At 34.4% G+C, this 15,500-nt stretch overlaps 1 non-coding gene across 1 annotated transcript; it reads left to right on the top strand.

The window, feature by feature from the left end:
• The first annotated feature begins 15,143 nt into the window (after nucleotides 1-15,143).
• LOC143411060 (U6 spliceosomal RNA) lies at nucleotides 15,144-15,251 on the top strand. Its single transcript, XR_013092782.1, has one exon. It is a non-coding gene; the product is annotated as a U6 spliceosomal RNA (small nuclear RNA).
• The last annotated feature ends 249 nt before the right edge of the window (nucleotides 15,252-15,500 follow it).

Raw genomic sequence — 15,500 nt, 5'->3', positions numbered from 1 at the left:
AAGCAGGTAATATCACTAGTGAGAGAAAAAGTGAGGGGGTGATGGGGGTGGGGAGAGACAATGCTGGTACCTAGAAGACAAGAGGGACTGTAACAGATTCTGTGAACTGTGACCACTGTTCTCAAATAGCTACAATTGTATTGGTTTTAGATTTATAGTGAACAAACAAATGTCAATAGATTTCACCTACAAAGCTCCCTTCATTTTAAAAATAATCCAGGGCAGATGATGCAAGAGCAAATGATAAAGTAATGACCTTCAAAAGTGCTCTCCTTCTTAAAATCAATGAGAACATTGGGAAAAAAAATCCAACTGTTTCAGAGCTCCACAGGTTAATCAAAGCCTTGCAGCAACTCTGCAAGGTCTTATTCAAGGAAAATGTAGAAATCATAACAACAAGTTTGTGATGTTTAAACTAACTCTATTCCCATTTCCCTTTCTCCTCTCCACAATGGTCTTAAAATCCAACAGCTTGCAAACAACAGTCTGACAGCTAGGGCAGGAAAAGTATAGGTTTGGAGTGAATTCAAATGCCTATTTCCAGTGAACCCTCATTGTGTTGCCTGTCTGGTGGTTCCAAAGACCTCTCTTACACAAGCACACTTAATATGCATAACTTAAACCTACTTAAACCTTGCCTCAACAGAATTGCTTTTTTCCCCCCCAGGGGTGCATTTTCAAGAACAATCAGAGGCAACCATTTGACATATGACTCCCTGAAGAAGTGAATAATTGTTGGAGACAACAGTACACTGAAAACAATACATAAAACAAAAGCTGATGAATGAGATGTCCAAAGAGTACTTTAAGATACTCTGCCATTCTTGGATATCTAAAATGCCACATGCATACTTCAGGCTGTGTACACATCCAGACCCATGAGTGAGCACAAGAAACTAAGAAAGTCCTAAACTCCTACGCCTGACTACATTGAAGATTCACGCAAACAGAAAGTGAAGGCTAAGGTGGAGTTGTAGGTTTTTTATTCCCTGAGCATTGAGGACATTCATCAACCTGTGAAGCAAGAATTAAAGACAGGCAGTCAGTGTAGATATGTATTCTGGTCAGATATGAAAAATGGAGCTGGTTTGGGTCCCAGAAGTTGAAGACCATCCCTGGGATATTGGACTATTATTGCTTCCAGAGCCCTTTGATTTCCAAGATTACCTGCTAATACTGCCCCTTCCAGGAAATTGTTAATAAAGCATCCGTTGAAAAGACTCCTGCTAATTAATGCCCCATGGGCAGATCCTCCTCTTCCTATAGCTCCACCTTGGACCTTCCAGCGCACTACATTCTCACCTTTGGACCATCTCACCAACATCTCCTTGGCCTAGTCATGCATACAGGAAAAAGAGAGATAAAGAGAAAGAGGGCAGAAGAACAGAGAAAAACATAAAATATATAAAAGGGGAGGATGCTCTCACTTCTAGGGTTGCCAGGTCACAGCCATGACCCTCATCTGCAGCCGGGACGAAGTCTGTGTTACTATTTTTTTAAATAAAATCTGTTTTCTATGCTTGCCTCAGTGTGCTTCTCTAGTGTTCAAACTTCAACATTTGAGGAAGCAGAACTCATCAGTGATAACTGGCCGTGTCACCTTCATATAGAACCACTCAGCAAAGACTGAGTGAGAGAGAGATGTACTGGCTTAGGAGTTTTAAAGATATGTCTAAATTGACAAGTAAAGTAGAAAAGAAAAAATAATATTAAATTATCATACAAGAGAAAAAATGCTGAGAGCCATAACCCAGTCGGAATGACACATGGCATTTTTGCCAGAACAGAGTGGTTGAGAGGTGATGCCAGCAAGCCATTGAGATGATAATGGTTATGTTAAGCTGTGTATTCAATTATATACTAGACCCCTGCTGTCTGCCTAGTCCTGCTACTTTGGAGTTCTCAAGAGGATTCATGGAGAGTTCCCATTGGTTGGGGAAGTCAGGAGGAGGGATTTCCGGAGGAGGGATATTCCGGTTGGTGTGGTGTGTTCCGGGAGAAGGCCACGTGCATGGCGTTTGCGGGAGTTCGGAAATAAAGTTTGTTCCTGCTTCAGTATCCCGTGATTTGTGCCCAGCCAGACTGTGGCAAGAAACCACAAAATTTTATTGAATTACTTTAAAAAGTCTTCAGATAATAAAAACCAGTTGTTACTGGTTGTTACTGCTGTTTACCATAACGAGTCCTTGCTTCCCTAAATCCTGAAGTGTAACACCAGAGAAGTACACAGAGGCAAGTGTAGAGTGGAAGGTGGAAGGCTTTATTAAAGGATAGAAGAGAATGGGGCTGGGGTTGTGGCTTAGCTTTAGAGCACTCACCTAGCACTGTGAGGTGCTGGGTTCAGTCCTCAGCACCACATAAAAAATAATAAATATATAAAATAAAGGTATTGTGTCCAACTACAATGAAAAAAAAAAAGAATAGCAGAGAAGACTTCCCCTGGAGGAAGAAGGGGACCCAAAAGGCAGAGTCCTGGAAACCAGTACTGTCCTTTATTTCCCTCTCTCCTGCATGTGATAAGGGATGCAGGTGGGAAGGCCAAAAGGTAGGAAACAGGTGGACTGATGGGGCGGGGAGGAGCCATCTGGTCAGAATCAAGGTGGTTTGATTAACATCTCCCTGTTTTTCTGGGAGATACCTCATTAACAGTTCTTTAGGACAGGCCAGACTTGGGGGATATTAACATTTCAATTTCCCAGGTGTTGTTCTGGTTTTCCCAGGCTCAGATTGGACTCCATTTTCTTCATGGACTCCATTTTCTTTATTAGATTCATATGAGACCGATTTACCTAACTACACTACCTATCTTTAAATCTGGCTCCATTTTGGGGAAGAAAGTAACTGCAAGAATTTCCACATTATAATATTTTTAAATGTCTAGTTTTGAAACAAGAGTAAAAGACAGGCAGTTAGTGTAGACAGGTGATCTGTAGGACAGGGGAGACTACTAAATAATAATAATAATAATATCGGATTTGGATATGGGAAGATGTAGATTGCCTTTGGGGGATTGATATGCTAATGCCTCCAGAGCCCTCCCCACCTCCTCTACCTATTTCCAAAGTTACCAGCCCTTAAGAAACTGTCTCTCCCAAAAGGCTGTTAATGAAGCAGTCCTGGGCTTGTTTGCTTTTCACCTTTTGGGGAAAGGAAAGAAGGAAAGAGGCAAAATAAGGGGGCAAGAGGGCAGTAGAGCAAAAAAAAAAAAAAAAAAAAAACTAAAATATACAATAGGGGCAGGATACCTCCACTTCTTGGAAAATCAACCCTCCGTCCCCTTCTCCTCTTAAGTCTGTTTCTATCTTTTAAATAAAACTTGCTTTCTATTCTCAACTTGAAGTGCCTCTGGTATTCAGTCCTCACATCTGGGAAAAGAGAACTCCAGAACTCAGCCCGGATTGATTTTCATCATTGGTGGTATCCGTTTTGTAACAGAAAATTAGAAGGCATGCAAAGAAAAAGAGAAGTACACAAGAGACAGGGGTGACAGTTGAAAGAAATTATCCTCAAGAAGTTCACACATAGTACTCATGACACAAAAACTTTTAAGTCAGCAATTTATGTATCTTCAAAGCACTAGAGAAAACTATGTACCAAGAACAAAGAAAAGCACAAGAGAAAATTCTCACCACATGGAGAAGATCAATAGAAACATAGATAAAAGAGCACCAAATGGAAATTCTGTATTTGAAAACAGTAAAAGTTAACTGAAAAATTCAGTAGAAGAGTTCAAAGGCATATGTAGTGAAAAAGCATAAAAAATACACAAAATTTAAGATAGGTCAGAGAAATAAAGCAAAGAAAGAGTGAAGAAAAATGAACAGAACCTTAGAGACCTAGTGAAATGACAAAGCATAAAATCATGTGTATAGTATGTGTGACAGAGGAGAAAAATAGAAAAACAGAATATTTGAGATAGCATTTAAGGTAGCAATGATGTAAAACTTGCCTAATTTGATTAAAAATTATATATATATATATATATATATATATATATATATATATATATATATGTGTGTGTGTGTGTGTGTGTGTGTGTTTGTATGTGTTTGTGTGTGTGTGTGTGTATCACCATGTCACCAAACATGAAGCAAATTAAACTCAGAGAGACTTATATCTAGACATGTAATAAAAATGTTAAAAGACAAAGAGAAAAGGGTGAAAGAAACAAGAAAGAAACAATTCATCACAAACACAGGATCCTCAAAATTATTAAATGGTAATTTGTTATAAGAAACCATGGAGGTTGGAGGCAGTGACATGGAATATTCAATGATATTAAAGAGAAAGAGAAAGGAGAGAGAGAAAATAAAGAATTCTATAAATTCTTGGATTTATGCATTCTATAAATAGAAAAACTACCCTTCAAAAATAAAGATCAGTATATAAACAAATTGCAAGTAGTCTTCACCAGCAGACCTAAAGTACAAGAATTATTAAATGGAGTAATTCAAGCTTAATTGAAAGGACATTTGCAACATCTCCAATTTACATCTTGAAACAAAGAACACAGTAAAGGTAACTATGCTAGTATAGAGTATATTTACATCACCCTGTTTATTTCCAGTTTTGATTTAAGAAACAACTACATAAAGAAATAATTTAAAGTCTGTGTTGATTACCATGCAGTGTATAAATAATACATATGATAATGATAGGACCAAATGGGAAAATGGAATTGTAATTTTTATTTTTGAATGTTATTGAAATTGAATTAGTTTTACTCCAAACTAAACTGGAATAAATCAAGATGATAATAACAATTTCTAGGACAACTACAATGGGAAAATTTATCAGCAGATATACAGAGATATGTATTCACAGATAGAGATACAAAACTAGTTATTAAGAAAATATATGGGGCTGGGGATATACCTCAGTTAGTTGAGTGCTTGCCTCTTGCATGCACAAGGCAATGGGTTCAATCCCCAACACTACACACACACACACACACACACACACACACACACACAGAAGAACTAATAACTATCTATCTATATATATATATATATATATATATATATATATATATATATATATATATATATATATATATCATACTTCACACAAACTTGAATGTAATGTATACCTAAAAAGACTAAAATAGGACATGTTGAAGAGTCATGGATAGACTGAAGAACTTGGGAATGTGAAATTGTATAGCTGCTCTGGAGAACAAATCGGTAGACCATCAAAACATGTGAAACCTAACGGAAGGTGACCGAACAAGTCTAACTTTGTATTTTCCCCAGGGAGAATTGTAAACACCTATTCACATAAAATCTTGCATTCAAATGTCACAGCATTATTCAGAGTAGAGACAACCCCAACTGGGCCAGACACAAAATTCATGGATCGGCCAAAAGCCTTCATTCAGGAATGGAGTCATGCCTCTGATGGACCCACTTTCCTGATGCAAAATGAGCCAATGGACAAAGGAAGGGTCTGAGCTTACATAGGTTATACTGAGAGGTAATATAATTATAATTAATGCCTGAATGTGTCTAATGGAAGGTCCAGAGTCAGCAGTCAATGAGCCAGATGGAGGGACTGAAGTCAGCAGACAATGGACCAGATGGAGGGCCTGGCATCAGTGGTCAGTATTCATCTCTTCCCCTCTGGGTTCTCATTGCACTGTCACTGAGAAAGGACTTATTTGGGGGAAGTGTTAATACTTTGACTTCTTTTTAGAAACTGAACAGTGTAGACTTGGATGTATATATCCTCCCTAGGGCTTGTCTTGTCACTGGGAAAGAATATATTGGAAAATAATCAATGTTATCAATGTGTGTCTTTCTTTTTTACTCCCTTTTCCCAGGCCTCACTATTTTGGGGTTGTCATTTTTCTTATGTAATAGTTTTACATAATAACTTTACAAGCTTCTGTTTCCAACCGAGAGTGTATAGGGTATAGGATATTCTTTTCTCACTACAATATTTGTTTTGTCTATAGTTATTTGTTCTTCTACCAGGGATTGAACCTAGATGTGCTTTGCCACTTAGTCACATCCCTAGCCACCATTTTGATATTTATGCTATTTTATTTTTATTTTGAGATGGAGTCTCATTATGTTGCTTAGGGTCTTGCTCAGTTGCTGAGGCTGGTTTTGAAATAGAAAACCTCCTGCCTCAGCCATCTGAGCTGCTGATATTATAAGCCTGCTTTATCATTCAAGCCTCTTTTAATTTTTTCATAATAGCCATCTTAGAGGTCTGAGGTGATACTTCCTTTGATTTTTGCTTGCATTTCTGTTATGATTAGAGATCTCGAGCCCTTTTTAACATACCTTTTGGTTGTTCATAAATCTTCCTTAGAAAAATGCCTCCTTAGTTCTTTGCTCATTTTTTTCAGTTTATTACACTTTTTTGTCACTGTTTTATGTGATGTGGTATTAACCCCTTACTAGAAAATTGTTTGCAAATATTTATTCTTCTTATACAGATTGACAGGCTGTGTTCTTTGATTTCCAGACGGAAAACTTGCATAGGCATAGAATGGGAGAGTTGAATATCAGCTTCCTTAATTGAGGGAAATTTGACTTCTCTGGTTCTATTTAAGCTCTTGTGTACCTGTGGGTGTAACAAGAATCAGAAGCAGAAGCAGAGCAATAAGCATAGAATAACTTCTTTGGTTAAGTCTCTCAAGAATTAGTTGTTATAAAGAAGAGAGAGTGGCCCCTTAAGTTCTCTGGCTCTCCATGTGCTCTTTTCTGCTGCATGCTCACTCAGTGATGGCACCTGACAAGAGAGCCACACCAAAGTTCTCATAGGTGGGCAATATGATCTTGTACATTCAGTCTCCCAAATCATGAGCTATATAAAACTCTTCTTTATATATATATAATAATAACTTGTCTTTGATACATCAGATATATCCATCTGATATATTCTTTGCTGGAGTCCAGAAATCATACACAGAAAATTAAGGTACAATTGCCAGAAGTAGGGCTAATACACCAAGAGAAGGTAAATGTCATAAATAACACTTTTTATTTACTGGTAGAAATGAATTATGCCTAATATACTTATAAAAAGGTAACTGTAATATCTGCAATGCTTATGTCAACTGTCAAAAAATACAGAAATCTGGGGCCAGGTTTGTAGCTCAGTGGTAGAGTGCTTGCCTAGCATCAATGAGGCACTGGGTTTGATCCCTGGCACCACTAAAAATAAAAGAAACAAAGAAAATAAAGGCATTGTGTCCATCTACACCTAAAAATAAATAAATAAAGTATAGAAATCAAAATAGTAAAAAATTTGATCTATTTGTCAATTAATCAAAATATTGGGCCACTTTAAAGAGCACATAAGGAGAAGTACTTCCATTCATCCAACTACTGAAATGGGTTCCCTTCTCTTAATTTTTTCTATATATTCTAAGCTTAAGTTATGATATCTGTCATTAATGTATAACAAAACTGTCATAAATATACCTATTAAAAGAAATATAATTAGCATATCTGCTTGTATTCATGGTTAAAATGATTCTATCTTTTTTCTGGAACTTCTTTAGGTCTGGGAATTTAAAACAAACACCAAAAAACTGTTATTACTACAAAGTAAAATTTGATCGAGTTACTAGAATATACAACAATTGAATAAAATTACTGGTTTAGAGCTACCATAAAGGTTTTCTTCAAGAATGACACTAAGTGCTAAGCACTTTTTTCCCTATAGAATCACAAAATTCTATCATCACTTTATCAATACATAATGATTTTTTCTGACACTAAAAGTCCTACAAAAATAACACTATACTATCCTAATAACAGTACTCAGGACCACAGAGAAATATTAGTAATTTCCAAGAACATTAAAGGATTAAAAAATTCAGAGGGAACAAATTGTTTTAAACTGTAGTTTATACTTCTAATTCAAAGTACCTCATGGAGTAGAACTTACCCATGAAGTAGATACAGAATGTCACATTTAACTGGGGGATGAAATAAAATTTTAACTTTAATTTACCAACTTCAGGAAAATATTGTGTCTTCATTCCCCCCCCCCCCTATTTAGTAAGGGATTATAAGAAGTTAAAATATACTGGAGTCCTTTTATTATTTTCTGATGTATTTTATGATTATTCATATATTTTACTTTCTATATAACATAGATAGTATATTCATGATACCGCTTTTGATGAAGCTTAACCAGGGCCTAGTTCTTTTACCCCAGATGTGAAGATTGAACACCAAGAAATGCCAATGCAGGCATAGAAAGCAAGTTTTATTTAAAGGATAAAATAGACATACACTTCTCTGCAGAGAAGGGGTCCCAGTGCTGGATAACCAAAGAAGGGTTGTGTGTGTGTGTGTGTGTGTGTGTGTGTGTGTGTGTGTATTGCCCCTTTTATAGATTTTAGATTTCCTTTGTGCTCATGCTCTCCTTCTCCCTTATCTTGCCTTTCTCCTCTTTCCTATCTGACAGTGCCCAGAAGATGAGCTAAAAGGTGAGAAGGAAGCCCTCCTGGGGTGCCTCTCCAGTCTGTGTCTGCCCAACTGACAGGGGAAGGGCTACCCTGGAAGTACTTCATTAACAGCATTTTGGGAGGATCAGTTTCCTGTATGCAGGTAACCTTAGTACTGAGGGGAGGAGCAGGGGGAAGGACATCAGAGGTCTTAACATTTCAATCCCACAGAAGCAGTCTTCATCTTCCCAGACCCAAATCAATTTCCATCTCCCTGATCCCAGCAGATCATCTATCTGCACTAACTCCCTGTCTCTATTCTTGCTTCATTAATATAATGGAAAATACATTTGCCGTTTAAATAGCACACTTTGAATATAAAATTTAAATAAAAAGAAAAGTTTTCCATTAAATTATGTATCTACTTCCATTAATTTCTCATAATAGTTTATGTAGCATTGTTACAAAATTTGGGCTTATCTTCATTTGTTTTATTTATTTATTTTTTCATAAAAACCTTAAGTAGATCCTCAATATCCACTAAAGGGACAAAGTCCTCAGAAACTAATTTGATTTCCATTACATCTCTTTTCTTCATACTTCCATAATTTAGCCAACACATTCCCAAGCTTTTTATTCCATTCTAATCTTGTTATTCTCTTTCTTTTAGATAATGTGTTTCAAATAACTTGCAAAAATTCACCTCTTTTGCATATTTCAAGTAGATTCCTAATTATTTAACTTATATGTCATAATTATAAACAAAATCTAATGTTCAGAAATATTTGAAGAAGATGAAAATCCACTGTAATGTCAATAACCACTCACTGTTCATATATGTATATAAAAATAAATAATGATTTTTTTACAGCTTAAAGAATAAAAATATTAACAAATGGTTTTATTTTTAATCACTAATGGAAGAAATTACAATAATATTTTTGGCTTAAAGTAATAAAAATGTATTATTATCTTAGAGTCCTGGCAGTTAGCATTTTTTATTTCATTTTATTTTTAAAATTTTGAGAAATCATCTTCCTTAGTTGCCCAGGAAGGTCTTGAACTTGAGATTCTTCTGCCTCAGACTCCGATACTTCTGGGATCATAGGAGTGCATGCTGTGCTCAGCTGCAAAGCTAAATTCTTTAGAGAGACTGCCTGTGTCCTCCACCCCTTGGCCTCTACCTATGTCTTCCATGGTGCAGAAGGCTGAGCATAGCCAGGGCTCCATAGTTCTTTTTTTTTTCTGCCATTCATTTGGATTTTATTTAATATCTCTTGGAAGCAAGTTTTAGAAGTTTGTAAAGTTTACACCAAATTTATCACTATACATTTTATGATTTTTCCATGCTGATTACAAACCATTTATATTTTTATTATTTTTAAATTTTTGTTTAGTTGTTGAGGACTTACCTTTGTTTTTATTTATTTATTTAGTTAGTTATTTAGTTATATGTGGTGCTGAGAATTGAACCCAGTACCTCACACATGCTAGGCAAATGCTCTACCACTGAGCCACAATCCCAGCCCTATATTTTATCATTTTAATAATGTTTTTCATCTATCAATGACCAATTGATCTTTGCATATTGCTACTTATTCCATAAATATGTTAAAATCGTTTATTATTTATATCAGGGTTTTTCTGTAGATTACTTAAGATTTCTTCTTCTTTTTTTTGCTATGTAAATATAAAATATTATTTATTTTTTTTTTATTTTTTTTTTAATTTTTTTTTATTGGTTGTTCAAAACATTACAAAGCTCATGATATATCATCTTTCATACATTTGACTCAAGTGGGTTGTGAACTCCCATTTTCTTGTCTCATTTTACTTATGGAGTAGAGGCATCATGTAGCTGAGAAAAACCAAGAAGTTCAGAGGCCATTGTCCCTTCCCAGTGCCCAGTTTACTCCTAAGGGGAATGCAGATTACCGTGGTGAAAACAGTCTTGGAGATCAGTATCTGGTCCTTGTTCCTCTGGTGTTGCCGAGAAACACCAAGACAAGGAGGGAAAGCAAGTTTTATTTAAGAAAGAGACAGAGACAGATTTCTGTGGAAAGAAGTGGGGCCTAGAGCTGGGTGCCTTTGGAAATCAATGCATACTGCTCTTTTTTCGATCCCAGAATAGTCCACCTTCTCTTTCTTTTTTTTGTTCTTGACTAAGGGGAAAGAGCAGCACAGGGTGATCACTAGTAACTCCTTGTGCTGAAAAGTGTCATCCTGGAGGATGTTAGACGTCAGCAATCTGTTGTCATTTCTTTCATAACCAGCCCTCATATTCTCATTTATTTCATCATTCATTACTTACACTTACTTCCAAGCCTTCTGCCCTTTGTCTCAGTTTGTTAAGGAATGTGATATTTTCTGTCCCATCAGGCCAGGTGGGTGATCAGGCAATTGCTTTTTGCCAAAGAAAACATGTGGAGGTCAGTATAATGGGCCTTTTTATATAGAATTATTCTCTAAACTTTGTATCCCCGCCATCCTCATCTATTTTTCCCTTTACAATGGGAACAGATAAGTCCAAAGCTCTTCCCAGTGGAAGTGACTTTATTTTGAACAAAGTTAGGAGAAATCTAAAACCAAGAAAATAACAGTACAAGGGAGACAAAAAAGGGAGTCCATCTACACTAGGGTAGGAACATGACAAAGGAGTCACTTGAATCCACAGGAACAGATGAAGATTCATTGCTAAAGTGTACTGTTTTTCTTTTCTCAAGTTCATTAGATCAACATTGATATAAGGTAACAATTTTACAATGTATTGTTGGATTTCCTATAGAAAATTAGAAGAATATAAAATATAAAATCTAATCTCTGTCCTTCAAAATATACAGACAGGGGCTGGTGTTGTGTGGCTTAGTGGTAGAGCATTTGCTCTGCATGTGTGATGTGCTGGGTTCAGTTCTCAGCACTGCATATAAATAAATAAATTTTTAAAAATCTTCATGAGAAAGACAACAATTTTGAGAAATGATATAGATAAAAGAGTACTTTCAGAATATCAAAGAGGAGAAGAAGTAATAAAAGTTAGAACAGAAATCAATGAAATTGAAATCAAAATAAACTGGAGAAAAGCTGGAGAAGTCATAACAGGTTCATTGAAACACACTAGAAAATTGATGAACTTTTAGCCAAACTACACAAGGAAAAAAATGAGATGACACAAGTTTCCGATATCATAAATGAAAAAGAGTTATCCTTTCTAGTCTTGTAGCCATTGAGAGTAATAATTATCTAACATTCCTGTGGCCACAGATTGAACAGTTTTTATGAAATTGGCAAATCCTTTGAACAATATATAGTGAAGGAATGAATAATGGAGATAGATATGTCATAGATCACGTGATGGCATATATGCTTTTCTCCAAATGTACAACATTTTGTCTATCAGAATTTATAAAAATTGACTTAGAAAAATAGATGGTAATGTATTATCATTTAAATAAATACATGGAGGAAAACCATGTATGATTTGTTAATGCAGAAATTTATAAATTTAAATTTCCAATAAACATTTATCACAACAAAGTAAAAATATGTATTTCTAAATGCAAAATTATGTTGTTATTTTTAATTATTTCTGTTAAAAGAAGAGCAAACCAGATAATATCTAGCAGTAAAAATTGTTTTGAAAAATGAAAGATCTTATAAATTTTAAGAAATTTAAATAATACAAGTATTCTGGAGGCCATATATTTCACATGTAACAAAATCCTTACATTTTCACATGACATTTGACACAAAAATTCAAATGACAAAAATTCGCATTGAGAAAATAATTTCAAAAGAGACAAAGTGTACATATAAAAATAAAGGTGTACATTATATATATATATATATATATATATATATATATATATATATATAGATAGATAGATAGATAAATCTTTAGATAGATATCCAGTGGATATATTAACATCAACTCATAAATAGCTGAGGTATCACCATAGGCATTTAAATAATAACTATATTTTAATACCAAAAAATCCAATATAACAACTATGATAAAGATATCTAACCTATGCTGAATACTGTGTCAAGTACTTTTCTAAACTTGACATATTAACTCACTCAATTTTCTCTCCCTCTCTCTCTCTCTCTCTCGCTATCACACACACACACACACACACACACACACACACACACACACACAGAGTCATACCCACACATGCAGAGTGATTTAAGTATTTTACAAAGGAGAAAAACACCTTTTCTAAGGACACATTGCTAGAAATTGTGACTGAGATACCCACTCGTGCAAAAGATGATTCAATTTGCATTTTAAGTGAACCAACAAATATATGCCTCTGGATATAGAAAATCTTTTATTAAAAAAGCAAAAATATCCTTCCACACTGGTCACACTTATATACAAGAAGGCTTTTAACATCAGTGTAAGGAGAGACATCTTCAATTCATTGATTATCACATTTCTGAAGTGAATCAATCAAATATTTAGCATAGAACAACGACTGTTGGTTCTGATGTGTGATACATAACATGATTTACTTTGATGTCTGCAATATTCATTCTTGTCTCTGAGTAAAGAGAAATGGCATCTTGTCTACTTATCTTGTCTGTTGGTTATCTAGGAGCAGCATAGGTTAGCTAAACTTCTACCACACACTTTACAAATAAGACTTTTTCAAACAGGTGCTTTATAGTTTAGACAGCTGGACTTTTAAAGAATTTGGGGATAAAATTTGAAGCAGTGTTTGGCCTCAGAACAAAGACTTTGGCCTCTTGACCACAAAAGAATTCCATAAGTAGGCATATGCATTTATATGGATTAGTATTGAATTTAAAGTTGTTTTACTTTGTGGAAGTGCTTGAGTTTTCTTTGTCCTCAATTCTGCAAATCTGCATAATTACAAAATTTGATATTTCTTCTGTTGTTATGTACTTGAACAAAACCCTTAGTAGAAAATTTAATTCATGTCATAAGAGTGAAGCAGTGCTTACAATTATCTATAACTATAGAAAATGCTACCTCAAAAGATCTGGTTTCAAACAATATCATTTTCCTACTTTTGTGGTTAGGAAAGGACCTGGTTAAGCTTCCTATGGAGTGGGCTGAGAGTTCCATCAGTTTTCAGCTTCTGGTCCTTCCTTCAGTATTCTGGTCAGGAAGGTCAAGATAATGTCATTCAGATTTGAGAACAGTCTAAATATATTTTAATAATCAGGTTTTCACAGCAAAATGAGTCTCAAAAATATATTGAATTGTTAGCATAACAACTGGTCAAAGACCCAGAAATCTCAAACCACAATCTGGTGTTATCATTGAATTGTCACTTTCAACAATATGATAAAGTGATATCAGCTTTTTATAATGATTATTAAATTATATATTCAATCATGCCAAACTATTTTTCACTTTTCCTATAATATAAAGTGGTTTAATAGATATTATGATTTTCTTGGCAAACAGACTCTGTAAAGCATTTTGAAAATCACACATGTGTTAGACATATTTTCATAATTATTTCATATGGTAAATTATGCTTTATGCACAGGCAGCTGTTATACCGACATAACGTACATTTGGCTCTCTTGAAACTTTTAATATATGCATTTCTACTTACCAAAAAAAATAGTATATAACCATGTAGCATAAAATAGGACCTGAGATTTTGAGAAATTTGAGTAAAATACCAGAACCATTTTTAATTTGATATTTCCCTTCATGTCTCTACTTACAACCTCAGGCAGAAATACATAGCATGATTAGAAACTACAATCTTTTAGTATGTTCTGCTTGGATATTTTAATCTGAGTGGGCACTTAGAAGTTTTGCAGCAAATATTATTTTAGTGATAGTTTTCCTACAGCTCTTGTGATCTTGATAAGTTTATTCTTCTATGTATCAAATTCCTCAAATAAACTAGTAACAATTAGGAGAATTTTCCAACCCTAGCATTAGGTATTGTGTAAGCATATGGTATATCTTCATTTGTTGCCTTTTCTGAAAAAAATTTAATTTGTAAGTTAATATAAATTGCTTGAGTTGTCATACTTGATTAAATAAAATTTTCTATTCACTCCTTTTTGCCTCTATTATTAAATTTAGAATGGTAAAATTAAAAATAAAAGTTTTTAAATGTATTCTTATTTTATAAAACCCACCATTTTCAAATGCAATCTCCTTAGCTGCCAGCAAAATTATAAATCTAATCAACTTTGTTATAAATTATAAGCATAGGAAATCATAAATATGCTTTTTGTTTGTTTTTATAGTACTGGGGAGTGAACCTAGGGCTTTGTGGAAGGTAGGCAAGCATTCTTCTACCCAGCTACACCTTCAACCCCACAATGGACTTTTAAAGCAAACAATCTTTACATTTGTCTATGCATAAAATTTGCAGAGAAATTAAGAAAACTCACCATTAATTATATTTAATCTTTGGTCAATATATCCTTATGCAGAGTGATTTCAAATTGAATAATTTGTTAACAAAGAAGAATATTTAAAATAAAGATCAGTTTTGTACAGGATTATTGACATGTCATGTTTGAAATATAATATTCTATATTACTAGCTTTTAGAATGTGCACTAGATAGTTTTGGAGTAAACATGGCCTAAATGAATAAATAATAAAAGCATTGTATTCATGGTCTTTATCTTTGTTAATCTTTATTCTACACATCGTTATTATCTTGGCTATTATTTATTATTAAAGAACATTTCTTATCCCCAGAAGTATACTATCACTGAAGATAAGGTCTTCTGTTATTCATGTCAGCAGCACACTTACCAAAGTTGAAACAAAACAAAGAAGGTTAGCATGGAAACTTGTGAAAGTATGATAGACAAATTGTGAAGTATTCCATATTTTAAATGTAGTAACACTATCCCCCAAATCCAAAGGTCAAATGTTTTCTCTGACAGTGGAAGATAAGTCAAAATAAAGGTCAGGGTCAGTGGATCAGACAAAGGGAAATAAAGGGAAGGGAGAAGGGATAGGAAAAGGAAATCCTACTTACATATGTGAATACATCACAGTGAATCTCACCATTATGTATAAGGACAAGAAATTAATGAAAAAGTAAAAATAAAAATAACTAAGGGTAAATGGCAGAAAGATA

Source organism: Callospermophilus lateralis, chromosome 11 (genome assembly GCF_048772815.1).
Source record: "Callospermophilus lateralis isolate mCalLat2 chromosome 11, mCalLat2.hap1, whole genome shotgun sequence".
Classification (NCBI taxonomy): domain Eukaryota; kingdom Metazoa; phylum Chordata; class Mammalia; order Rodentia; family Sciuridae; genus Callospermophilus; species Callospermophilus lateralis.
Note: the sequence above shows the minus strand (reverse complement) of the source record. Positions and strands in the feature narration are given on the sequence as shown.